Raw genomic sequence first — 26,272 nt, forward strand, 5'->3', positions numbered from 1 at the left:
TTTTATATTAAGAAAAAAAAGAGGAAAAAATCCTGGCCAAAATGGAAAAGTGTGTACAGAAACCCAAGTAACCCATCACCGTGTGTTTTCCATCTCAGCTCAGGCTGCACTGTTTCTCCAATTAATTTCAAGTGAACCCCTTCCTCTTTCATTCAGCAGACCTCTACGAAGTGAGTCCCATCTTCTCTCTCTCCCCTTCGTCATACTTATTTTTGAGTGGAAGGGAGCTTTTCCAAACAAAGTGTAGGGAATGCGTGGGGCATAGTTAATTTTCTTTTCACAGGTATCAGACCTCAGCCCTGAAAATCAAGTTCCTTTATTTATCCAGGGACTTAACTACACGTAGTGGAAGCAGGGAACACCAGTGCCCACACTGATCACCATGCACTCCAGAGACCCGCTCTGGGTGCCAGAAACAAGACTACACACATCTTCACGAAGCCTCCCTGCAAGGGCAGACAGCAAAGATACTCTACAGGGATTTCTGTCCAAGTCGTGGTCCCAGGCAAGTCAGAAATTCTAGAGTTGCAATTTATAATTATTCACTAGAATGACCATACTCACTAAGAGTGAACAGGGTCACTTTAAAAACTAAAAACTGAAAAGGCTTCCATATCTGTTCAAAATGGCTCTGTGAGCTCTCCCACTGTCAGTGGCCACATTTCAACCAGGTCACTAACAAAGGTTCTGTTCACCAAGTCCTCCAGTGACGAACATAAAGCCTGTCCCACCTCACTATTAGGGCCCCTTTCCTGTTCTTCCCTTTCTAGTTCCCAGAAAACTTCCCCATTTTCCCAGTCTGGATCAGTCCTTACTCATAGCTGGTATGTTCTTTCAAGATGATAGAACTCTGAGCTGCACTAGAAAGAGGGCATGGCGATAGGCAAGAAGGAAAACCCCCAGAGGAGGGCCTGGTGAGCTGAGCTGGGCTGGGCAGTGGGGAGAGGGCTGAGGTGCAGAAATACTGGTTTAAAAAGGCAAGAAGGAAACTGCATAACAGAGATGAAAAGGGGAAAAGATTAGATCATAAATAAAGGCAGGAAAGAAATAGACATGAAAACAAAAAAGCAGACAGTTTGACAGTGAGAAGAGCTCTCAGCAGAACTGTGTGCTGATGAATCACAGAGCGGAGATGCCGGGGCCCACGGACTCTGTACAGGTGGGTGCCACCCCCGGGACAGGCAGTGCCCGGGACACTAATGGTCTCTCGTAGAAGTCAGGGACAGGCAGAGAGCCTCAGACACAGACACACACGTAAGCGAGGAAAGATGAGGGAAACAGTCGGGGAGGGGCACAGATCAGCAGAAAGAGCAGGGGCAGGAGGAAGGACAGAGAAGGGGATTTGAGCTGAACTGGCCATGTCCAAAAGGCAAATAGGGCTGAAGAGGAAACTCCAGGTCAAAGGTTCTATTCACCAAGTCCTCCAGCAACTTAAATAAAGTCTGCCCCACCTCACTATTAGGTGGGCAATGCCTTATTGGAAACTTGGGGTGACTCACTGCAAGGGGTCCATTTCTCTTCATGAGTGCAAGCCCTCTGCACTCCAGGGCAGCTCCTCCCAGCCACTGAGGGGAGTGGGTGGCCCTGTCCCCTTCTCTGTGACATCGCATCCTACTCTACACGGGCAGTAAGAGTGCCAGCAATTACATCACCAGGAGCGCGACACAGGAGGGAGCAGACGGAGCCACCCTCTGTTCCTGCAGGATGCAGAAGGGGACAGAGGAGGAGAGGCTCTTGGGTGTGCACAAGCTTCCTTGAACCAGCTGTGTGAGCACTGGAAGGAAAAAAGACAGAAATTGCCTGCACGAACACAACACTGATGCCATCAAATAACATGACACAAGGCAAGACATGAATCAGCTGGCAGGTGGCCACCCTCAGACACCGGTGGGGAGAAGCCCGTCAGCATGAGGTGGCATCTAACCGCCGGCCAGACACCTGGTGAGAACTGCCCACCATCCAGCAGCAGGGCTGTGCGGTGTGACAGCTCCACATAGCCTGCCTTGTACTTTCTGGCTCGACATTTTCAGACACAACTAGTATTTGGAAATGTTTTCGTGCTTATGTAAACTTACTTTGAAGTTAACACATTCCTCCAATCGCCTTCCACCTGTACCCACCTCTTTAGAAACAGGTCAAGGATACAAGACAGCAGAGAAGGGACTAGGAGTATACACAATTTCAAGACTATTTATCATAAGGCTTTCCTAGAAATAGGACCACTAAATCAGATAATCAAAACAATAATGCAGTGAAGTGTTAATTATGGCTTGGGCAATAATGATGTAATTGTGACAGAACAGGAAATCCAATTTTAAAGTTTGCCATGGATAATAATTACTTAAAATCATCCTGCTTTCTGAGAGTAAAAATTGGAAAAATATGCAAACTCATACCTATAGAAAACAAACATGCCCACAAGCCTACAACCAACAATATTAATCACTACTATTTACATTTTCCTTTAAGTTTTTCTATTTGTACATATTATTTTTAATGTAATTATATAAGGTACCTTTTCTCCATGTAATGTGAATTCTGATTAACATTTTAATAAGAATTAAATAAATCATTATTAACACTTCACTGCAGAGAGGCATTTACATTGTTTTAAAAATTCAATTAATAAAAATGAATTTCCAAGAAATATATTAAATGCAGCATTGTTAGAGTATTACTGAATCCAAGTGAGCTCTGACAGGTCCCTTCATATACTGCCAATGGTTTCCAGAAAGATTTTAACAATTTACACTCTCTCCAAACAGAACTAAGCCTGCCTCTTACCATGACTTTGCCAGTATTAAGCATTATCTTTTTAGTAATATTTGCCAACTTACTAGGTGCAATAAGTGGAAATTCATTGTTATTGTAATTACATTTCTGTAAATACTAGTGAGGATAAAGACTTTTTTCAAATGTCATATGGGGTATCATATTGGATATAACAGGGTATTTCTGTTTTTCTTATTAATGTATAAAATGCTCTTTATTTAGTGAGAATGATATTCATTGTTTTGCATACTAATAATAAATATTTATTCCCTTTGATGTTTACCTATTGGATATTTTAGGGGGGATGTATGCAAAGTTTTCTATTTTCATATGAACAACTCCATCAGAATCTTCCCATTGTCATCTACTGCTCTTTTTAGAAGTTGTTTTTATCCAAAGAGTGTGAAAATATCTACAAATATTTCTTTTAAATGCTTTTTTGTTCTTTTAAAATCCATCTGGAATTTATCTTTTGGAAGCAAGGTAAAGCCATATGAAATTCCCACCTCCTATTAGTCACGATTCCCCACCATGATTTGTTTCATAGGCCAGTCATGGTCAGCGAGGCTTCCTCCGCCATATTAGTGTTCCAGGAATGAAAACCCCTTTGGGTATGCAACCAACATATAGGTGTGGGAACCCAATCTATAAGTGCATGCGAGCAGAGCTGTTCTTGGAGAGGAGATGAGCAAGCTTGGCACCCCCACACTCTCACCAGAGGCTGACACCACAACTTGGAATTTTCAGGTTCTCTGAAATTAACTGTCAACCACTGTCCTTGGGGTTTACCCAGGGGTCCTGCTCTGTCCCCCTGATCTTCCAACTGCTGTGCCAGCATCATGTTGGTTTAAATTGCTTGTGATATTATAACACGCTGAGGAGCTGGGTAGGACACTGCTCTTGTTATTCCTTCTTGAATTTTTAATTGTTCACTTCTTTATATTTCCAGATGAAATTTAGACTGGAATTAAGATCTCTAATTAGATTTTTAAGAAAGTTACATACTTTGTTCCATGTGTTTTAAATTTTATTTTGTAAACTGTAATAAGCTTTTTAAGTGTTTTATACTTTCACATGCAACTATGAATGCACTTTTCCACACCATATTCTCAGTTTATTGCCCACACACGCAAGGCCATTGCACCATGATGATCACTCTCTGCATGAAAAGCCAACCAAATTCTTAGTAGTTCTAACAGGGCAGAAGAACAGGACCATATTTTCTACAAATAATGTGAATTCTGTCTTCTTTCCAATACCTCTATGTTTTCTCTTTCCCACAATATTTACTTTGGATAAAAACTAATCTTTTCTAGCCCCTTTCAGAAAAAGTTTGCTGAAAATTGAGTTTCTTTGTAATTTATTTCCTCCAAAACAGGCCCCTAAAACTGCTGAGTTCTCCTAAGAATATCTGTAGCTAGAATTCCTGGGGCTCACACTGCCAAGAGAAGACTGCAATCAGAAACCCCTGGGCAGACAGCGCCGTCTCTTCTGCGCACATCGCCTGTCACAGCGCTCAGCCCTCGCATACAGTGCCCTTCCTTGCTGTGAAACAGGCCGTTCTGTGCCAGGGCTGTGCTTGTGGCCCCGCTTCACACACGCTCAGAGTCGTGTCCTGCACCTTGTTCTTCCACTTCATGAACTAAAGTCCTTTTGATTCCCTGCCAGCACCCCCCTCTGGCCGCCGCTCCCTGGCCTTTCAGACTCAGCAGGGCTCTCCTCTACGGGGATTCCCACTGCTGGGACACAGAGTATATGCAATCAGCTGTTGTCCCACCAGTGGGTCCTCCTGCATTCTTCAGAGGGGAAAAGATGTATAGAACTGGCAAATACACCACAGAGCTTCACCTTCTTTACTCCCATACCTCAGCATACCGCAGCCTATCTCCTAGCCTCATGCAGCTCTGAGGCAGAGCCGACTCATCCCAGAAACCTCCTCCCCCAGACTTCCACCTGTCCCAGTAAAAGGAGGTAAAACCTGCAAAAAATATACTTAAAGGGAAGAAGAAGACGGTTTGCCAAGTTATCGAGGGCACAGACCATGCTAAGAATGTATTTGTCTGTGTTTTAGGTTCAAACATTTTAAACTAATAAATAAATGTTTCAAATATTTAAAGGTTTACTCAAGATTTCCTTGGTGTCTCCCAAAAGGAAAGTAATTTCAAGTATCCCTCCAATAAACATATTAAACCAGTGTTCATACAATAGTTAAAATCTTAGTCCTTCAGGCCCCAAGGAACATCTTCTGAACTTGTTTATTTGGTTGCAAAATAAGAAGATTTTAAATTTACAATTTAAAATTACATCAACAATACAAATTTAGACTCTGCAATCCTAAAAGTAACAAACAGCAGACTCCCTTTTTCTAAAATTAATGTAACTTCCCATAATCCATACTGGCAGTTCATTCAAATGCATAGCTATTTAGTGTCTCTATCTTAGGTAAATTATTTGGAGGTTATAAAAATAAAGCAATATATAGTTCTCTACAATTCCAGAGTGCTTTCATATAGCATATATGATTTTATTTGCTCTCACAAAACAGATCTTATTCTATTTGAGCCTTACAGAACTCACTGAAATGCACAAAGGAGGCAGGATTAACTTTCTCTAAGGTACACAAAGTTGAAGTGGCAGATTCAAGGTCATAAAGCTAGTAAGCAGGAACAGGACTTGTAGTCATGATGATACTGATGATGACAATGTTTAGATAAAGTAAGAGCAGCTAATGTCATTAGACAACTCCTTGTTGCTACATCTCTAGGGTCTTTACACATAGTCCAATAGACTCTAGGATTCATATATTTAATATTCTTTATTCCCACTATTTTTGAGAAACTTCAAAGGCCCAAGTCATTTCAATGAAACATGAACTTGGATCCCTGGTAGTATTCAGATGAGGAGATATATTCATGTAGAAAGTGACAGCACCTTGCTGGCTGCCCAGTATCTGCAGCTCAATTAGGCTGTTCTCAACTCCCATGCTACTACTTAGGGTTTAAAGTTGATGTTCACAATTTTTCTATTGTACTCGCATGCATTTCATGGAGAAATGATATAGTGTAGTGGCATTTGTAAGTGGGATACTTAATGGATTCTGAAATGTGTCATAACAGCCCTGAGAATCAGACTCACTTCACCCAGAAGAAAGCGCTTGGGAAAAAAGGTAAGTGCCCCCACGGCCGGGCAACTAGTAGTGAAGGGTCCAGTCCCTGTGGGGCTAAAGTTTGCTCCTTGGACTAAGTTAAACTGCTTCTTATGATGAGCACAGGGCTTCTGCAGAATGTGAAGGCCTACTGCCAAGCTATTACACACAGTATCTACCTCATGATCCCCACCTCGGCAGCCTCATGTTTAAAAGCCATCCATGTTTCCTTGAACTCTCAGATAATGGTTTAAATAGGACTTTGCCTCAGTAGCACCTGTCAGAACTGTCACTGATCAGCATAATTTGTTTAATGATGCTCACCCCACTGTACTGCAAGCCTCATGAGACGGAAGACCATGGTTCTCATTCAAATCTGTATCCCCAGATTATAGCACTACTGAGTTGCCTCAACAGAGACCAAGTTAAATCTGGGGAGATGTCTGAGTCGCTCTATGTCAGGCTTCTTATAAAATACAGAAGAAGGTTATGAATTTGGAGTCAGATGAACCAGGAACCCCTAGACACCAGCTAAATATCTTAGATGTTTAGCCTCCCTGAATATTACTTTCTTCATCACCTCATTTGCAGGGATGTGAGGACCAAACGCGATAATGAATGTAGCGCCCTCAGGGCGGCGTGTGTGTGTGTGTGTGTGTGTGTGTGTGTGTGTGTGTGCAGACGTCAGAGGCTCCTGGCTGCTGGGGGCTACCTTCATGCACAGCCTACAAACATGAATCTCATCAACCCAAAAGAATCCTTTCGACCCAAAGGGATGTACACTAGAGGTGGCCTCTTTGACATTTCCTGTGTAGACTGCACCAGAGTTCTACAAATCAGGTCAGTCACATATGGCCATCCCTCGGCGCCTGGCCACTGCCAAGCTGGTTTCCCTATAGATTCACAGGTGAACCTGTGCCTGCTCTGCCCAGTTTCATCACAATGGTCTTTCTCTCTGTATTCAGTGAAATGGATGAGACAGCATGGCATGTTTGCAGACACTGCTGTTACCTACAAAGAAAAGCACACTCCAGGGATAAATTATCCAGTTATACTTGCACTACAAATCAAGTAAAAATATAGAATAACAACAATAACAATGTACTTCCAACAGTATATACTTAAGGACAAACTTCCAAGCAAATATGATATACAGTATCATAGAACATCCGTCAGAAAAATTTCTACCTTACCATAAACTATTTTAGTTGCCCTGAGCACAGCTGAGACTAGAAAAATGGCTTTCTGAGGCCTAGAATAGTTTAGAGTATGATCATTACCTGAACTTGCAGATAAAATTCTATACAATGAGAGGGGAGTTCTAAGTTTTTCTTGTGGGATTCTGGCAACCTTGTTTTACCTCAGTAAGTTTCTAATGTTTTGAAAAAGTTGGCATTCCTTTTTCACACAGAATGAAAAAGTGAGAGATACCAGAATTTCTAAAATGTTCTAAAGAAAAGTGAAAGAAAAATATTAGTAATTTTTAAATGATGCATATGAAACCTGTTTTAAAAAGTAAAATATCTCTTTAATAGGAAGGAAATCCTTCTCCCCCAGAAATCTGCAAGCAGCTTACCCTGTTCAGACCTAATTATTAAGGTTTTTCTGGACATCAAGTAAAAATTCTGCTTTCCTATTACTTCTATGTAGACCTAGTTTTTGCGTTTGAGTGTGACAATTCTTCAATATCAGAAGCATTTCTAACACAGAGGCTTAGCCTAAGATAATTGTGCCATATGAATTTACAAGTGGGGTCCAGTAACTTATTCACACGATAAAGTGCCACCTATTTGAAAACACTATTAGGAGTCCAGTCTCCCTTTATTTCTAGGCTAATGGAGCCTCAGTATCTTCCATCAATCCTCACATAAAAGAGTTTGCAGACACCATTTCCTGAATCACTCTTCTTTGAGCTTGCCAATGTTGCTTATCAAACACATCTTTATTATACTAATTGAAATAAGTAGCTGAATACCATTGATAAATATTCTAAGTGTAGTTGGACAAAGTGTAATATAGTAAAACTGTTGCTTCCTTTTCTGACTCATACAATCTGCTATGGCACTTGCTCTTTTTCAGCAGTCCTCACACTGTCAATCAACTAAAACTTCCAGATCTTTCAACATTTGCTCCTGAAATCACATGCATTAATTCTGTGATGTATTTTCCAAACTTGCTGGACATAAGTGAAACGTATCTTTGTTTAATGCACCAGTGTTTGTTTCAATTCATTTCTGCATGCTCTGAAATCATGTTATTCCCCAATATCTGATTTTTCAAGGTAACAGTTCCAACTTTGTGGCACCCACACACTTGAAAAACACCTGTCTCTCCGTTACATTTCCTCTTTTTAGGGCAGACTTTTTGTTCAAGCTTATAAAGTTCCTTTGGAATCACTATTCTCTTGTCCAACTGTTCAATTTCCCTTTTTGTTCTGTGATAGCCACACATTTGACAGGCATGACTTTAACGTATTCCTCCAAGTTATTCACAACAGATCTGAACAAGGCAAAAGAGAGCAAAGCAACAAACTGTGGTGCCAAGGGGACCTCCTTTCACAGTGAAACAGATCAGCTAATCAATACGCTTCTAGGAGACAGAGACTTTTTCAATCTGCTAAAAGTTCATTTAATCATACTACAGCCTGGTTCATATTCATCCATCACTTTTTATAAGGGTTCCACAATAGACTCTATGACTGGCTCAATTTCAGCTCCAATAGGTGTATCATCCTTGTGTATCAATTTAATGATCCTATCAAACAAATTAATTTCATTTGAAATGAATTAACTAGAGAATACATAACGCCTTCCAGGATCACTACTTCCAACTCTGAATGTTCTGTCACCTGTTTAATGATGCATCTAGAACTTTACTGAGGTGAGATGAGTTCAACAGTGACCTCAAAGTCTTCTTTCCCTCCCTGCGTAATATGCACGGCTGTGAACCCGATACAGCCATGTCCAGCATGATTCTGCCAAGCGTGTGAACTCACTGAGTGCCCCAGTGAGCGCTTCATCACATGAGACTGTTACCACCCTCATTTTAGACACCACATGTGAGAGAGTAACACTCAAGAGGGCTTAACTCTCTTAAAAAGGAAACCTGAACTAGCAATGAAATATCTCAAAAATGAGAAATCGTATCCAATAATAAAGTTACTATGACTCTGTTCTAGAACACTGTTCAAATTTCAAGCTGGCTAAAATGTAAAGGGAGTTTAGGTGAAGGAAAGAAACACCAGTTGTCAGAGTAGATAAATGCTTTCCTTTTTCTAAACTAAGAGAATTGCCTGCTATAGAAATCCATATGCAACACTGGGTGGTAATGGTCAAGATCTTGATGAGAATTTTACAAAAGCAAGCAAAGGACACTTTCAAATTATGCTGTAGAACCTCTCATAAAAACCTAAACATAACATAAAAATATAATTGAGAATAATTAGGTGAAATAATCTGGGTAATCTTCCCAAAGTCAAATATGATTAAATTAAGATTATATACTCTAACAGCTTGGGTTTATATTTTACTACTACAGATATAACTCTGAAAACCAGAGTTTTGATTAAATTAAGATTATATACTCTAACAGCTTGGGTTTATATTTTACTACTATAGATATAACTCTGAAAACCAGACCTGCAGATGGCAGAATACAATATTAGGAAAATTAAGGAGCTTAATGTCTATTTTTGTCCATATATGAGGGACCAAACACTGTTCATCTAGAAATTTACAGTCAAAGGCAGCACCTTCCTCAGGATAACCTTCTGAAACAGCACTCAGTTGAGACCCCAAATTTCCATGTTTTGGGAACCCTCACAAAGTGCTCATTGTTAATAATGGACGGTAGTACTTTCATAATGCTGGAAAGCATTTGTAATAGGCTGAATACTTCTATAAGAAATTGACTTATGTTAACATATTTAATTCTCACAATTACCTCTCTTGGTAAGTATTACTTTTTTGCAGGTGAGAGAACTGAGACACAGATAAATTAATTCACTTGTACCAGACTTCCCAATAAGAAGCAGAGCCAGAACTGAGACCCATGCCCTCAAACTCCAGTAATATCTCTGCAGAAAATGTGCCAACTTACTGGAGTAATTCAATAGTACTATTAAAATGTAAGAGGTGAGCAGTCCCTTATGTTGAGCCTAGTCCATCTTTAGGAAATCCACAGCCCATCCTGCATGTTCAACGAAGCATTATTTGCATTTTTTAAAGCATAATCTAAGAGGGAGATGATTAAATAAATGGAGGGAGTGCACATGGTAAAGTAATATACAGCCATTTCTAATAAAATACATACTGACGTGGAAGGATGTCCAGGAGGAAATGATGAGTAACAATGGGGTGACGAACAGCATGTACAGAGGAAGCATAGACTCAAGTGTATATGGTGTGCACACACACACCTACAGCCCCCACAGGCATTCACACCACATAAACATGTTCAGTTAACAACTGTTACCCTGCAGAGTGGCTGAAAAGCAAAAGTTGAAGGAGGAAATTTCATACTTTTTAAAAAATCTGTTTATATAGAAGCACAAATTACTTTTAGTCTTTATAATCTCCATATAATTTATGTAAGTATAAAAACCAGTTTCACAACAAACTAAAAATGAATCCTTGAACAAGAGAAACAGTTATACACCTTATACTGTAAAGGACAGTGGAGAAAATAAAACATAGTGAGTTTTTTCCTAACAAACATGACTCGTCGTTCCGTCTGAGTCAGGAACACCCCTCAGCGCTCTTCATGCAGAGCGGACGGACCCGCCACCGCCTGGACGTGGCTGCGGGGTCCCCGGGCGCCGAATGCGTCTCAGGATGACCGTACGTGTGCCTCAGCTGTGCGGGACTGCTCGATCCCGACCAGGTGCACATGGGAGACCCAGATGGGCTCAGGCAGCGGGCCCGCCTCCGGCCATCAACACGAAGCGCGATGGAGCAGGTCACCGCCTCCCGGGCACCTTTACCCTCGCGTTCACTGCAGCTGGGAGGGGAGGGCCGCTCGCTGACCTGCCCGGGACGGATCCGCCCAGAGCTCGAAGACAACTCTCAGCGGCCTCCTGGTGGTGACCCGCGTGATGGGACCCCGAGATTTGCTAGAAGCCACGTTTCCAGACACGCGGCGGAAGCCGGCTCGGGGAACGAGGCCTCTGTACGTCTGGACGCAGAAGAGAGCAGTGAACATCGCGGGTCCCTCTGTTCAGGCGTCGCCGTCCTCCATCGGTCTGCATGCGCAAAAGTCTCCCAGGAAAGTCTCCTTTCCACTGAATTGGGTACAGTTGGATTTAGTAGCTGTTCACGACGACATGTTTGTTCATGACCGACGTGTATGTTAAGCTAATTATTAAACCCTCAATTGGTTCCTTTCACAGGGTATTTTAAAAGTACAAAATATATGATGTTTCTAAGTCTGATGTTAATTTTTAAAAATTCTTTTAGAAGATGAAAAGCAGAATAGCTATTGCTGAAATTTACTTCTTCATCATTGGCAACCCACATTCTTTTTTTTTTTTTTTATATTGTTAACGTACAATTACTTGAACAACATTATGGTTAGTAGACTCCCTCCATTATCAAGTCCCCCACACACATACCCCATTACAGTCACTGTCCATCAGCATAGTAAGATGCTATAGATCGCTACTTCTCTCTGTATATACTGCCTTTCCCGTGCCCCCCGCCCTACATTATGTGTGCTAATAGTAATGTCCCATTTTCCCCCTTATCCCTCCCTCACTTCCCCCCCACCCTCCCAGTCCCTTTTCCTTTGGTAACTGTTAGTCCATAGTCCATTCTTGGGTTCTGTGATTCTGTTGCTGTTTTGTTCCTTCAATTTTTGCTTTGTTGTTATACTCCACAGATGAGTGAAATCATTTGGTACTTATCTTTCTCTGCCTGGCTTATTTCACTGAGCATAATATCCTTTAGCTCCATCCATGTTGTTGCAAATGGTAGGATTTGTTTTCTTCTTATGGCTGAATAATATTCCATTGTGTATATGTACCACATCTTCTTTATCCATTCATCTACTGAGGGACACTTAGGTTGCTTCCATTTCTTGGCTATTGTAAATAGTGCCACGATAAACATAGGGGGTGCATCTGTCTTTTTCAAACTGGGCTGCTTCATTCTTAGGGTAAATTTCTAGGAGTGGAATTTTTGGGTCAAATGGTATTTCTATTTTGAATTTTTTGAGGAACCTCCATACTGCTTTCCACAGTGGTTGAACTAGTTTACATTCCCACCAGCAGTGTAGGAGGGTCCCCCTTTCTCCACATCCTCGCCTACATTTGCTGTTGTTTGTCTTTTGGATGTTGGACATCCTAACTGGTGTGAGGTGATATCTCATTGTGCTTTTAACTTGCATTTCTCTGATGATTAGCAATGTCGAGCATCTTTTAATGTGCCTGTAGGCCATCTGAATTTCTTCTTTGGAGAACTGTCTGTTCAGTTCCTCTGCCCATTTTTTAATTGGCTTAGTTGCTTTTTGTTTGTTGAGGTGCGTGACCTCTTTATATAATTTGGATGTCAACCCCTTATCGGATCTGTCATTTATGAATATATTCTCCCATACTATAGGATGTCTTTTTATTCTACTGATGGTATCCTTTGCTGTACAGAAGCTTTTCAGCTTGATATAGTCTTACTTGTTCATTTTTGCTTTTGTTTCCATTGCCCAGGGAGATATGTTCATGAAGAACTTTTGCTCATGTTTATGTCCAAGAGATTTTTGCCTATATTTTTTTCTAAGAGTTTTATGGTTTCATGATTTACATTCAGGTCTTTAATCCATTTTGAGTTTACTTTTGTGCATGGGGTTAGGCAATAATCCAGTTTCATTCTCTTACATGTGCTATCCAGTTTTGGCAACCCACATTCTTAATGACATCAAACTTGGGAAGGCAGAGTGTTAGCCTCTGTCAAATATGCATTTTGATCCATCCAGAGACAATAGATAAAAAATTAAACAATTATATAAAATTTGGAACTCCCTAGGCAAAGCTATTAACTGTAGCAGTAAGAAGTCTTTTCCTAGAACCTAACTTTGATGAGTAATAGCTGAAAGAATTTCTGAATTCCAGGCTTTGGAAAGAGGGCCAACATTTTAAAAATATGAGGCAGGTACCCTAACATTTCATTGATAAGACCAGAGGCTTTCTATAGACCAAAGGCTTGTATTATATGTACTTCTCTGTTTCAAACTGGAGTCATGCATAAAAATCTACCATAACTGCTAATACTAAAAACCAAGTCAACGATCTCCCATCAGATTACTGTGCTCAAGTAAGGTATTATTAAAGTTCCTACATCAAGATTAATGCTGAATACATTTTAGGGCAATCCTTTTAAATTCCACTTGACGCACTACCTATCTTAATATTAGCCTAGTTCCCCAACCCTCTCCATCCAGCCCCCTTTCTGGTCCTATTTCTTGAACTATGTGCAAGAAGAATGAAAACCATATTTATCAGGGAACAAAGAGAACTGGTTTCAATCAGCAATATTTGTTGATATGAAATGTGGGCTGAGTCTCTTGAAGGAGGCAACAGTGCATTAAAACTCACCTTTGCCAACAAAAGATTCTTTATGAAATCAGAGAGTCCCTGTTGCTTTCTAGCCTTCCTCCGTGCTGATTTTATAGGTTGAGTTCTGCATACAAGCAGGCTGGGAGCTCATAATACTATGATGCCACTTTTAGATGTCAGAATGAAGAAAAATGATTAGCTCAGATGTGATCAAAATATCTACCCCTTTGAAAGAAATACAAATAAGAGTTACCTATTAACCAACTCTAAATTAGGGCTTACATGAAGTCTTACATTTTCCCCAGAGGTTGCCATTCAGCATTATTAAATTACTCCTGCAGATAAATTAGCCCAGATGTTTTTCTTTTAGATTCACTCAACTACAGGCAGTAGGCACCAGGCTCACAGGAATCAAATCCTCCCTGTGGAAGCTATCTGTAGGGAAGTTTTGGGAGTTCTGTTAACTAGCTTGACACTCAGGTTTTAAGCGTAAGTATGCCTGCCTTTGGGCATAGAGAACATACAGAACACTGGGACTCTCTGTAGGCATCCTGGTGCACAGAGGATGCAAATATAAAACATACCGTCATCCCCATATCATTGGGAATTCAAAGGGAAAGTGAGCGTCTGCTTTATGACCCTAACAAGTCAGTGGTGGCCTTGCCTAAATTATTATAATAAAATAGCTACACCCCCATATGGAGGCCAAAAATTTTTGAAGATAAGGAATTTACTGTCAAAATCAATGTCTCCTGCAGATAAATTATGCCATTATGTAAAATATAATTTAACATGTTAAGGGATTATGTATTAACAAGTCCATTGCCATTTGAGCAAAAGACTGGTAGAAAATTCCAGTCTTTCACTTTGGAGCATGAACAGATATGGCTGCATCCTGGTGCACTGAGGGGCTGGACAAAGAGTGTTCCTCTGCTTTAAGATGCATATGGTTGACACGTTTCTGGGGCATGAAAGTCTGTAGGCTTTCAAGACAAGTTTTCTTCTTTTTTCCCTCTTCCTACATGAAGGGGTAGGGCTCAATGGGGAGTCTGTCAGCTGCAGGGCTTTCTGTACGCTGCATCTAGAGGGGTGTGCACACTGCTGGGCGACAGTGCCCAGTGGATGGGAACTGCAGAGGGGAATCTCTGAGACAGGGAAATGCAATCTCTTCATGGGGTGCTCCCCTGGGCCAGAAAGAGAGAGAAAGAGAGAGATACTGTTACAGTGTCCGCTTTGTCTTCTCAATGGTGTGGAAATCTGGCCACTTCTTTTTAATGAAACACAATTTGTCTGGACTTGGGAACTTGAACTCATTCAAAATACCCAGGTGCCCTTCTTCAATCTCTTCAACTATCTTGGAATTTGACTCCTTATTAACAGTAATTGTTCTACTCTTTCTGGTTAGAAAATTTTCCTCCTCAGAATATAAAAGAGTTTTCCCAGTAATCAAAATTCTTTGGTTTACTGGTTTAAAAATATCAAAGCATAAATACCAGAGAGGATGATTTCACAAAGCAAATTAATATAATGGAGAAGGAAAGGGGCTTAACTTGTTTATCTTCCTTACCTCCTGAGCATGTTGTCATGTATTTAGTGCTCACAAAGGTAAAAGGTGGCCTGGAATGAAAACGCCTATTTTGCTATAAGGAAGGACTGTATCTGTCCAGAGAGGCGGGGATGTGAAACAGTAAAAACCAACCTCGGAATTTGTTTTGGATTAAAACAAAGCTTCTCACTCACATCTGCAGGCCGAACCGAGAGCCAGGTTGACTGAAATTCCATCTTGTCACCAACTTCTGCGAGCAACACAGCCAGGACAAAGGGGAACCAAGCAACGGCTGAAGGAAGCAAAACAGCTCTGGTGGCTACTCCGGCTTCCACTGGGCCAAGGGCGCACCCCTACCCGGTGCTCCCAAGGCGGAAGGAAGGAGGGATGGGGCACTAGCCTGCTGGCCAGGACGAGACGCCCAGTCCGCCGTTCACCAAAGCAGGGGGCAACTTTTTATTTTTATTATTTATTTATTTATTTATTTTAGGTGGCAACTTTTTAAGAAGTAACTTAGAGAAGACAATATCTTTTTCTCTGTAGGCTCCATCTAACACAATTACAGACACATGCACCAACACACAGAAAAATATAACAAAACACGAAGGTTTATCAAAGTCCTACTTTGTTTCTTCCTCACCTACCTTTCATGTGCTTAGAGTTGCTTCTTTCCCTAAAGCTACTTACCACTAGGACTAAAGAGTAAGGGAGAAAATTCTACAAAAAGATGGAATGGGAAGATTGGACTGATTAAGAAAGAGCCTTATTTTCCACTGCAGCTTTTAACACATGAAAAAATGTTTGATTTTCATGAATCTTGCATTTCCTACTATGAAGCTGAGCTCAGTAAACAGTGAACTCTGGGGGTGTAGGGTGAGGGGAGAACAACAGTCATTAGATTAAAATGCAGTATCTGTATTCACTCATCGACTTTTCTTCCTGCTGATGGTCCATTTATTCTTATTTAGTTACCGGAAGTTTAGTTAGCTAAATAGTCACCAGACAGACATATAAGAATTGGACTAAGGATAAGAACAGTACATAACATTTTTGTTTGTTTAATAGTATTTTTATTTCTTCTTCTCATTCCTTCATGAAAGATCCAAGAGAAGTAAATGTGTTTTCCTCTTTATACTCAGTAGCATCTCTGCCTAGAGCAGACCAGGGATAAACACTACCTCTCAGGACTGTCATCTTCATCCATGCTGAAAATGTACGGTTAAACTTCCCCAGGACTGAGAGGAAAAAAGAGGGCCAAGGAGAAGAAGTTTCCTGAAGCACTACCTTTATTTCGTTTAAGCTAGAAGAGAAATGCCATTAGGTGAACCTATAAAAAGTGACAGCAGTATGATTGTGATATCCACAGAATTCTACAGGAAATAAGGAGTCATTATCTTATGCTGACATTATCTGAATATTCAGAGAAATAAGTAAGGATTTACACTATGAAGAAGAAAGTTTGCTTTCTTTTGCCAAACTAACATCCTTTAAGGGTCATGGATCAACCCTGTGAAGAAAGCCTGGCATTTAGACAGTGAATAAAAATGTTTACTTGAAACCAGAAAGTACCTAGAAACCTTATCCACAATTATATATTTTGTGACTTCAGACCCTAAATTATGTTAAACTATGTTATAAATATTTTATAAAGACTGTTCAGATATAACTAAAGAAGCAGGTCTGTGAGGGAAAACAGAACAGAAACCATCCATTATAATATCTAACATCTAAATCAGGAAGGTAATTTCATAGGAGACAGACCAAAGACGTCTTCAGAATCTTTGCTATGGCTGCCTTGGTTTTACCACATTTAAGTGTAAAATGAGCACCGTAAAGCGACGCCAGGGAGGACGAAGATAACATGTCTGTGCTGAATGGTCGCGGCCCTGCGCTCTCAGTGCGGTGGACAGATGGACCTGCTCCATCGCCTGTCAGCTCAGTGAGCCAACCCGCCCCCTGTAGTGAGACAGCAGCATTGATGACTTGTTTTCCCAGCACACTTTCCCTCTGCCATTCACTGGTGCTTTTCTGTAGTTTTCCTCTGCTTTACATGATCCCTGCTTGGCAATCATGTCACCTGGTCCTGCCGTGGCTGTTGGTGAGGGACAGGCATACTAGCTGAGTAGGACAAAGAGAGGACTTCAAACTACCACTAAGAATACAAACAAGAAGTGACTGTTTTTACCTGATGTGCTACACTTAGTGGACACAGGGCTGGGGTGCAGCAACTGTACTACCTCAACCAGAACCGGGTCAAACCCTGCCTGCAGCATAAGCCAAGAGAAAACAAAGACAGCAGATGGAGAGAAAGCAAATGGCTTGACATTTTCTAAATTTCTACATCCACTTAAAACTGAAGTCCACCCTTGGGTTTCTCTGTTATGTGAGCTTTTTGGCTTAAACTAGTTTAAGTTTATTTCATTTGCAACTGAGATAAATTCAACTAATAGACACTCTAAATCTCAATTTTTTAATTTCAAAAATGTGGATACTACTAGGTGTCTCCTAAGTTTGCTCTAGGATTAAACGACGTAACACACAAAACAAGTTAGTACAGTGTCTGGCATATAAATATCAGTAATTATTAATGCTTATTAGCCATTATTAATCCATATTACTTCAGTAATAGTAATATTTTATAATTGATATACTAGATTATTCCATCATTATATCAGATTCCGATACTCTCAAAAGGAGGCTCTGATACCAAGCTTATAAATATTTTACTGATATATATATAAACGAGTTTACTTTGCAAATATTTCCAATCTGTGTTGTAGTCAATGTACCAGATAATTTTTCTCTTGGTTTAGAAGCCACAGTAAGCCTTTATACATCATTGTACCTTATTAAAATCAAACACAGAAGAAGAAGATTACATTTAGGATATTGAATTTCTAGTACACTACACAACTTGAATTTACAAAGAAGTGTCTCTTGGGCCCTAAGGTTTTTTTTTTTTTTAAGTTAATTTGTCCAAAGTCAAAGTCCGTATCTTATTTCATTCACATGGCACCTAATGCATTAATGGCAGGATCTGGGTATTTTACAGTGCCATTTAGCTTGATGACTATCAAATTATAATCCCAAAGAAAAAAAAGGTGCCAGTGGGCTGAAAGTAGACAGAAGCTCAAAATCTACCAGTTGTCCAATCGATTCTTGGGAAATGTGATCCCTTCTCTACATTGTACAGCAACAGCTTAGCAACGATGCAGAAATAAATCAAGACATATAGATCTGTTGAAAACATTTAAAGACTTAGTTCTAACAGCTTCCCTGAAAAACCTTCCTTGACTCCTTCACTTTATACAACTATATCGACACCAACCTAACATGAAGTAGGGTACTAAAGCACTCAGGAAACAATCCCAAACAAGAAAGTAAAAAACTAATTATGACATATTGTTACAAGTACAAAATGCTTTGAGAACAAAATACAAAAGCTTCTCATAGGAAGCTGACATCTGAAGAAAGCACAGGAATTCACCAGATAAAAAGGGGAATGTTGGGGAGGGGGATGTTACAAAGAGAAGTGACAACATATACTAAGTCAAGGCAAAATATGGGGCAGTATAATAAATTCAAAGACCTACCAGTACCTTTATGTGACCAGAGCTCGGAATGCCAAGGGCAAGAGACGAGAACAATGAAACTGGAGAGGTATGCAAAAGACAGACTTGAAGGATTTTGAAATCAGTGGGACTGTAAGAATAGTGGGAAGCTATTAAAAGGTTTTTGAAAAAAAAGGGTATTTTGTATATGCCTCATTAACAATTCCAAATTCACTTTTGAACTTTCTCCACCCAGCTCTGTGACCCAGGAGGCTGCCGTCTATCATGTTCCTCAACAGAGAACCCCTGTCGTTACCCCAGAAAGGTCTCACCGATAGGTACCACCTGATCGGCAAACCGGAGGCGAGTCCGCGCACTGGCGCTCCCCTCTCCCTCTGCAGGCGCAGGGCTGGTGGGGGCTGTGTCCGCCGCCCACGGAGACAGCCTGTCAGGCACACTCCTCCGAGCGCAGCCCGCATCACTGCAGTAAGCACGCCCGGCCCCACTTGGCTCCTGGAGTCTACAAACTGCTTCTGGCTGGTGATACCCCTCATCTGCCTCCCCATCCCCGTGCCTTCCTGCACTTGCCCCTTTAAGGTAATGCCATCTGCTCTACGGGAGCTGAGTCGGACTCACCGGCACGTGAGCCAGAGGCACTCTGGAAGTGGCATCACGGACACGCGATGACAAGTCTGGGGCTGGCAAGCTCCGGTGCGATTGTCACAGCAACTTGACGAGAGCATGGAGACCACCAGACACCAAGGGGAACTGGCATCTTCTAACGTCTGACATGGTACCAAGCACATTATACACATCAGCTTACTTAAATATTTCAATTGCTCTTTAATTTATTCCCTTTAAATAGACAGTGGGACTAAAACTGAGAGATACTAAATAATTTTCCCAAGTTCAAATCCACAGTACGTGGCAGAATTGAGACTCCAACATAAATCGGCCTGACTTTTAGGACTGTCCCTAATCTACATTCTTCCATAACCCTAACCCTGCCTAAGCCCAGGAAGGACATGGATATACATGCAGGATGTAAAGATAAGGACTTAAAGATTTGAAGAAAAGGAGACAAATCTGGCAGAACTCGGTGACTACTGGAGGAAAATACAAAAAGTCATTAACAAGGACAAGGTTTCCAGCCCCAACAAAAGACAATGGGGTAGCTTCCGCTGAGAGAGGAGAGAAGAGGGTGCGGACCTGCCGGGGGCAGGCCAGTGTTCGGTCCCCCTCTAGTCGCTGTGGAAACACAACGGCTGGCAGACTCCCACTGCAGTGCACACGGCCTGGCCACGGCCTCGTCATTACACATGAGGGCATGGGCACCAAGTCCCACCAGTGTGCCCCCTGTGAATTTGAACCTTGAGCTCAGGACACACACCGTGTCACACGTCAGCGGCGACCATCAGCAGCCACAGAGAGGCGTCAGCTGCGCCCAGGGCGGCCTCCCCACTAGAGTGTTCTTGGAGCAAGACAGCGTTTCTGCTGCCCAGCCTACTTTCCCAGGACATTTTTTTCCATCCTTCCTGATTATTACATGAACTACTTTATGGCCTCCAAAACACTCCTTTTCTACTGAAGTTGGCAAGGATTGTTTTCTGTTGCTTGTGACCCATAATTCTGACTGATAAAGCTAGACACTCATCACTGTATCCTGTTCGGTATCAGGGGTCCTATACGTATTGTTCTTAAATCATTTCCAACCCATAAGCTAAATATGCTAACCTGCTGGTGCTGAGGGAACTCTTAGAAGACTTCAAAGAATTTGTGGCCTGGTGGGAACAGGATGTAAATTCTAAAACACAACATGACTCAAACTGTATAACATAAAAAGGTAATATTTAAGCATATTCTAAAAAAACATTGTACTCTAGGTACCAAGTAGAACGCACACAAATCCACCCATGATCATTCAAGACAGAGTATTAAAGCAGCAGATCCTCAAAGGTAAAGAGAACATGTACCAACTCAGATACAAAAAGCACATAGCCTCTTACAGACTGAGCCCCACAGATGACGTGCCACACCGCTGATACAAAAACATCATGAAGAAACAGTTCCAAAGTCTCAGGGTAAACAAGTCGACTAAGACTTTCATAACTAGGAAATTATGACTCAAAAAGGGGACAGCCTGGGATCACTCCGTTTCTTCCTATCAGTTTCTCCACTTTTTGTAAAAATGAAAGAAGTGATAAGCTTTGTGAAAAGATCCTGGGATCACTCCGTTTCTTCCTATCAGTTTCTCCACTTTTTGTAAACTTGAAAGAAGTGATAAGCTTTGTGAAAAGATCTTTTTAAATTGTAACCCACCTTACTCCACTGATGGACAGTGACCGTTAATGGGGTATGTGGTGGGGATTTGATAATGGGGGGAATCTAGTAACCACAATGTTGCTCATCTGATTTTATATTAATGATACCAAAATTTTAAAAAATATTGTAATCCACATATTTGGGGGGTAATGCTTCCTAGAGGTGGCTCTCGACCACTTCTATCACCCTATTCAGATTAAATTTATGAGGAGAAAAAGGATTTAGGAAGGGTGTAGATGACAGGGAGAGGATATGGCTATTTGCTTACTCTTTTCTATTTTAATTCTTACAACTTCATGTGAGTCTATAATTAACTCAAAGTACAAAAGTTTAATGAAAGGTACGCAGAATTCTGAGATAACTAACATTAAAGGAGAAACTGAGAGAAGGCCTTAAACCAGCAGGAAAGATTAAGAAGAGGGAAGGAAAGAGAACAAGGGGAGTATTGACAAAGACTGACCTGTGATGTTATAACTGAATTTCTAGGATTGATTTAAAAGAGACAAGAAATTAAAAAGGATTTCAGAAAGACAATTTCTGGTTTCAAGACTCTGAACACATTTTAACACAAGATTTTCTTATAAATACTTTCTAAAATAAGACAGTATCTGTTGTGTGTGCAGGGTAGGGTGGGGAGGATGGAGAGTGTGATATTGTGATTTATGATAAAAATATGTATGTTTGGTCTTTATCCCCCTTTCTGGCATAGAGCTCCCAAAACCCTTAGAATTTCCAGTGTTGAGTGGTAAAGGTGTCTTTCGTTATGTTAATGAAGTAATTTTTGGACCTCACCTAATGGCTGTCAGCAGGGCCCCCCACATGATTAGAGGGCTGGGACTTCCAGTCCCACCCCCAGACCAATGTGGAGGGGCGAGGTTGGAGGCTGAGTCAACTGCCAATGGCCGAGGATTTAGTCAATCGTGCCTATCTAAGGAAGCCTCCATAAAAACAAAAACGACAGGGTTCAGAGAGCCTCCAGGTCGGTGAATTCATGGGGATTCGTGTGAGTGGAATGCTCAGAGAGGGCACGGAAGCTCCCTGCCCTGCCCCTGTCCTGACCATCTCTTCCATCCTGCTGTTCCCACGTTGCATCGTTTTGTAGAAACCAGTGATCTAGTGAGTGAAATTTCTCTCTGAGCTCTGTGAGCCACGCTAGCAAATTAGCTGAACCTGAGGAGGAGGTCATGGGCCCCTCCAATTTATAGCCAGTTAAAAGCACAGGTAACAGTCTGGGCTTGTGGATGGCATCTGAGGTGATGTGGGGTGTGAAAGGGGGGTCTCACAGGACTGAACCCTTAATCTGCGGAACCTGGTGCTGTCTTTGGGAAAAGAGTGTGAAAAACTGAGCTGAACACTTGGACACCCTGGTGTCCAAGAATTGCTTGGTGTATGTGCGGTGACCGGCACCACCCTCCCCCCCATGTCAAAATTGAGTCTCGGAGCACTAAAGGGGCATCATACACAGTCCTGAGGGTTCAGACAGTGACTCCATTCTGCAGCAATGTTAACAAGGTTTTTGTACACATACAAACTGCATGTGTAGTCCTTTATTTTTGACATTAAAAGAGAAAAATAAGAATAACCAACAGCCTCCCTATATCATGTCTTCTCTATGACTGAGCTGGAAAACAAGCTCAGTGATCCAACCTTAACTTCTAATTCCTTGAAATTATTAAAATAGGTTCTGATACATTATAGTTAAAATCTTGGAAATGTCATCTGTCTTCTGAATAAGGTGAAGATCCATCCTATTCCCTTCTTTATTTCAAGTCATAAATAATATATTCATTCAGAGGTCAACTACTGTGTAACTAAAGCATAATAGAGTATTTGCCAAAAAAAAAACCCAAACAATTGTGGAATTATTTTAAAAGACATTATCTAGTTTTTCATGAACTACTTTATGCTAAAGATAGGCAAATAAACCCATGATAAATAGCCATATCATACAATCATATCCTATAATAATTTATACATCATACTTTGAAAAGATCTCAGCAATTTCTAAGCTTGTCCACTGAGTATGAATTGCACTTCCTTGGGGAATTTCTCAGGTTCTAAGAGTTCCACCAAAGCTAAGGTCTGGGATGTCATTTAAGTTATGTACTTCAGCTATTAAAGTCAGTGTTCTGACAAGCCCTTTGGCTCTAACCCTAGGGCATGAATTTGCCTTAAAACTACAGAAGAATGTGTCAGAGGGCTGCATGTCAATCAACTGGGAGAAGTGTCCATTCCCAATTTAGTGTTGTCAGTTGCTGACATTAAAACCAGCAATAGTTCACTGTTACCCACTTCAAGTGGCAATACTGAAGGAGCAGGAGAGGTAGTCGTCTAAGTTCAGGCTGATAAAGCTGCTAATTGCTACCCTTTCATGTAGATTTGTTTAATAATGAAAACAATGCGGCTAATCATATAATGTTTCTATTTGTTCCCCAAGGGCTCTTCAGCGAGAGGTTCAGTCAGGGCTGTATTTCCACAGCTAGCAGCTGTGCAGGGACAACAGCAAGACAAGCTGACCACTTCGGGCCGATGGGCCACTGCAAGTGGTTCTGTACAGATTCCCCTCCTCCCAGGCCTCAGGAAGGAGCCAGGATCTGCTCCTGACAACTTTCGGGGTGTGGAGGGGCAAATTACAAATTAATAACAACAACTTCATGCAGATTTTTGAAGTTTAATAAGGAGAGAGAGAAAAATGAAAAGCAGACAGTCTGAAAGGCAGGTATTAAGTCTCATGCAAGCTTGGATCTTTCCTATGACAGTTAAAATGCCTGTATTATTTTTTTTAAATCAGAAAGACAGTACAGAAATTTTAAAAGATCTGGCACCAGCCCTGCTTCTCACAGACAGGATGATGATAGTGGGCATATCATTAAGCCACACACTTTGGAGAGTTGGAGCTAAGACTACCTTGTTAACTAACTCTAGCTACCTACTGACCTCAAGAGAGTACTTTAGGAAACAAATGTGATGTGTATTAGTTACTGAGGTTTACTTTGCCTCATTTGGCAAAGGATCTGGGACAGAATAAACTTGTGTTATTTTTCTAACAGCAGTTTTGTTTTCACTCTATTACTGAGTAACGGAAGCAGAGACACTCCAAGACCACTGGTGTCTCCTCTAAGAGAGATTAATTTCCGACTGTGTGTGTGTGTTTAATTCTTTCTCTTACCACCTTTACCCCCCGCCCCATGCTACATTTTACAAGATCCAATGCCTTAAAATGACTTTCAAATTCCTCCCCAATCTGGTCACAATAAAATTTTCGACTTTATTGAAGTGCCCCCACCTCAAGTCTTCTGATATTTCCAGACGCGTCTGCGCGTTGCCCTGGGAAGCCATCCTCCGGCCTCACATCACACCTTCATCCCAGCAGTTCTCCCTCAGAATGCTCTCCTACCCTCATCTGTAAAATCCTACCCATATTTCAAGGACAAACCAAATTTCTCCTAATCCATTAAGCCTTCTCCAGTCACCAATACCACACAACTTCTCCCTACTGTAAATCTGTAAACTAGCACCTGCTTGATCATTCACGAGACACCCACCTATGTTCTCTGCTCTGTCACCTCTGGTTTTTCTTGCCTCCTTCCCTGAGTCCTATACTCCTTAAGGGAGTATCTTTGAATCCTCCCCAACATTTGAACTGAGTATGTAGGAACCCTCAAAATGTTTCAGGACCATACTTCACATTTCTAATGAATTTCAGTGATGTGTGGAAACTATTATATTATTAAATATCAAATTTACTTTATAAGTCTGATTTTCTGCAGTGCAATTCCTTTATAGGTATAACTCTACAAGTCTAAAAGCTACAGTATGCGAAGAGTCCTTTTCTGACATTCAAGGAATTATCTGCTAAAAGAATTTATCCAAGTAGAAAAACACTTAAAAATCAGTCCTTAAAGATCCCTTTCATGTCAGCAGGAAATAAAAAATTAAAACCTAAATACTAAGCCTAAGTTCACATTTCTCATTATTTCAAACACATTCTTTCTGATTTGAAGCTCACTTTTTTCTCCTAAATAGTAGGCATGGAGATTGATAAACTCTTTTCCATCTTTTAAACTGCAAAATGAAAATCTAGGTTCCATTTCTGAAAGAAAAATGATGGGATACACACAGAAAGAGATGATGCTATGTGTAGATCACAGAAAACAGCTGAATTGAGTCAACGGAAATGTAAGCTACTGAAAATAAAACACCATTTGCCAAATGCATTAGCCAGGCCCAAAAGCCAGTCAGCACTGTCAAAAGGACACTCCTATGCACCTTCAGGCCTTCCCCCAGATCAGTCAGAGTGTCCTCAACTATTATGGCTGGTCATAACCTAACAGCTAAGCACCACTATTAGCACAGTGAGAAGGTGCCAGAAGCAGTACAAAGGTCCTCCCTCCATCCCCATGTTCACGATTCCTGAAAAATTATACTTAATTTTAAAGTACAAAGACAAAAGGCAAGGCAGCCAGTAAATTAACAATTATGAATTGTTTTCTATTTTAACAGCTACCAATACCATTCAGCTTTATGCTACAGAAACCCTAATGGTTTATTTAGAATACAATGTATTATGCAAAAGAATCTTCACTGTGCAAAAGACACACAAAGATTTCCTTTAATTAATAAACTCCCTACTTAATTTTTAATACAGTATGATTTACAAAATTTTGATTTACTTAAAACCTTCAGTAACCCTGCTATAGCATAAAGGGATATGTACCTGTTTTCTCCCATCAAAGAGGTAAATTTGCCATTTAAAATATTTTTCCAAAGGTCACCTTGAACTACCAAAAAAACAAAACCAAACAAACAAACCCCTGATATTCATCATCTCTGTAAATGTATCTAAATTAGAAGCAAATAAATCAGCCATGTTACCCAGCACAAAGCTATTGAAGATTGTTAAGATTTATTTTCAGGTGCCAGTGAGACTAAACAAAGATGTAAGGAATGAAACAAAAAGAAGGAAACTCAGGGAACAAATTAATCCATTGAACCATTATCTTAACAGCAGCATTCCCTATAGAACAAAGTGATGAAACTATCAAAAAGCCCTTCTCAAAGGAACATTTTTGAATGTCAAAAAAAAAAGAATTAACCTAGAATAAATATATAAGTAACAGTATGTTCTGTGTTAAGCCAGTAACAAAGGAACCCCTTTAGTGCAGTAAAACAAAGTCCTGTCAAATCCCCATTTTTTACAGAGATGCATGAAGATCCTTTCACAATGCTTCAAACTGTATTTATAGTAACAGAGTGAAGACTTGAGATAAAAGTCAAAAGGATTAAAGTCAAAGCCCCAGCTCCACATGAGTTATGGTTTTGATTTTTATTCTTATTGTGGACTACAAATATTAAGACAGAAGATACTTCCATGCGATGTGGGACCCTCTGAGACT

The 26,272-nt window shown here is 40.7% G+C and overlaps 1 protein-coding gene across 1 annotated transcript in view; it reads right to left on the reverse strand.

The window, feature by feature from the left end:
* ASXL3 (ASXL transcriptional regulator 3) overlaps positions 1 to 26,272 on the reverse strand; it is a 203,099-nt gene that overhangs the window by 174,162 nt on the left and 2,665 nt on the right. The gene's annotated exons all lie outside the window — the stretch shown is intronic.

This window comes from Manis pentadactyla, chromosome 6, assembly GCF_030020395.1.
Source record: "Manis pentadactyla isolate mManPen7 chromosome 6, mManPen7.hap1, whole genome shotgun sequence".
Taxonomy (NCBI): domain Eukaryota; kingdom Metazoa; phylum Chordata; class Mammalia; order Pholidota; family Manidae; genus Manis; species Manis pentadactyla.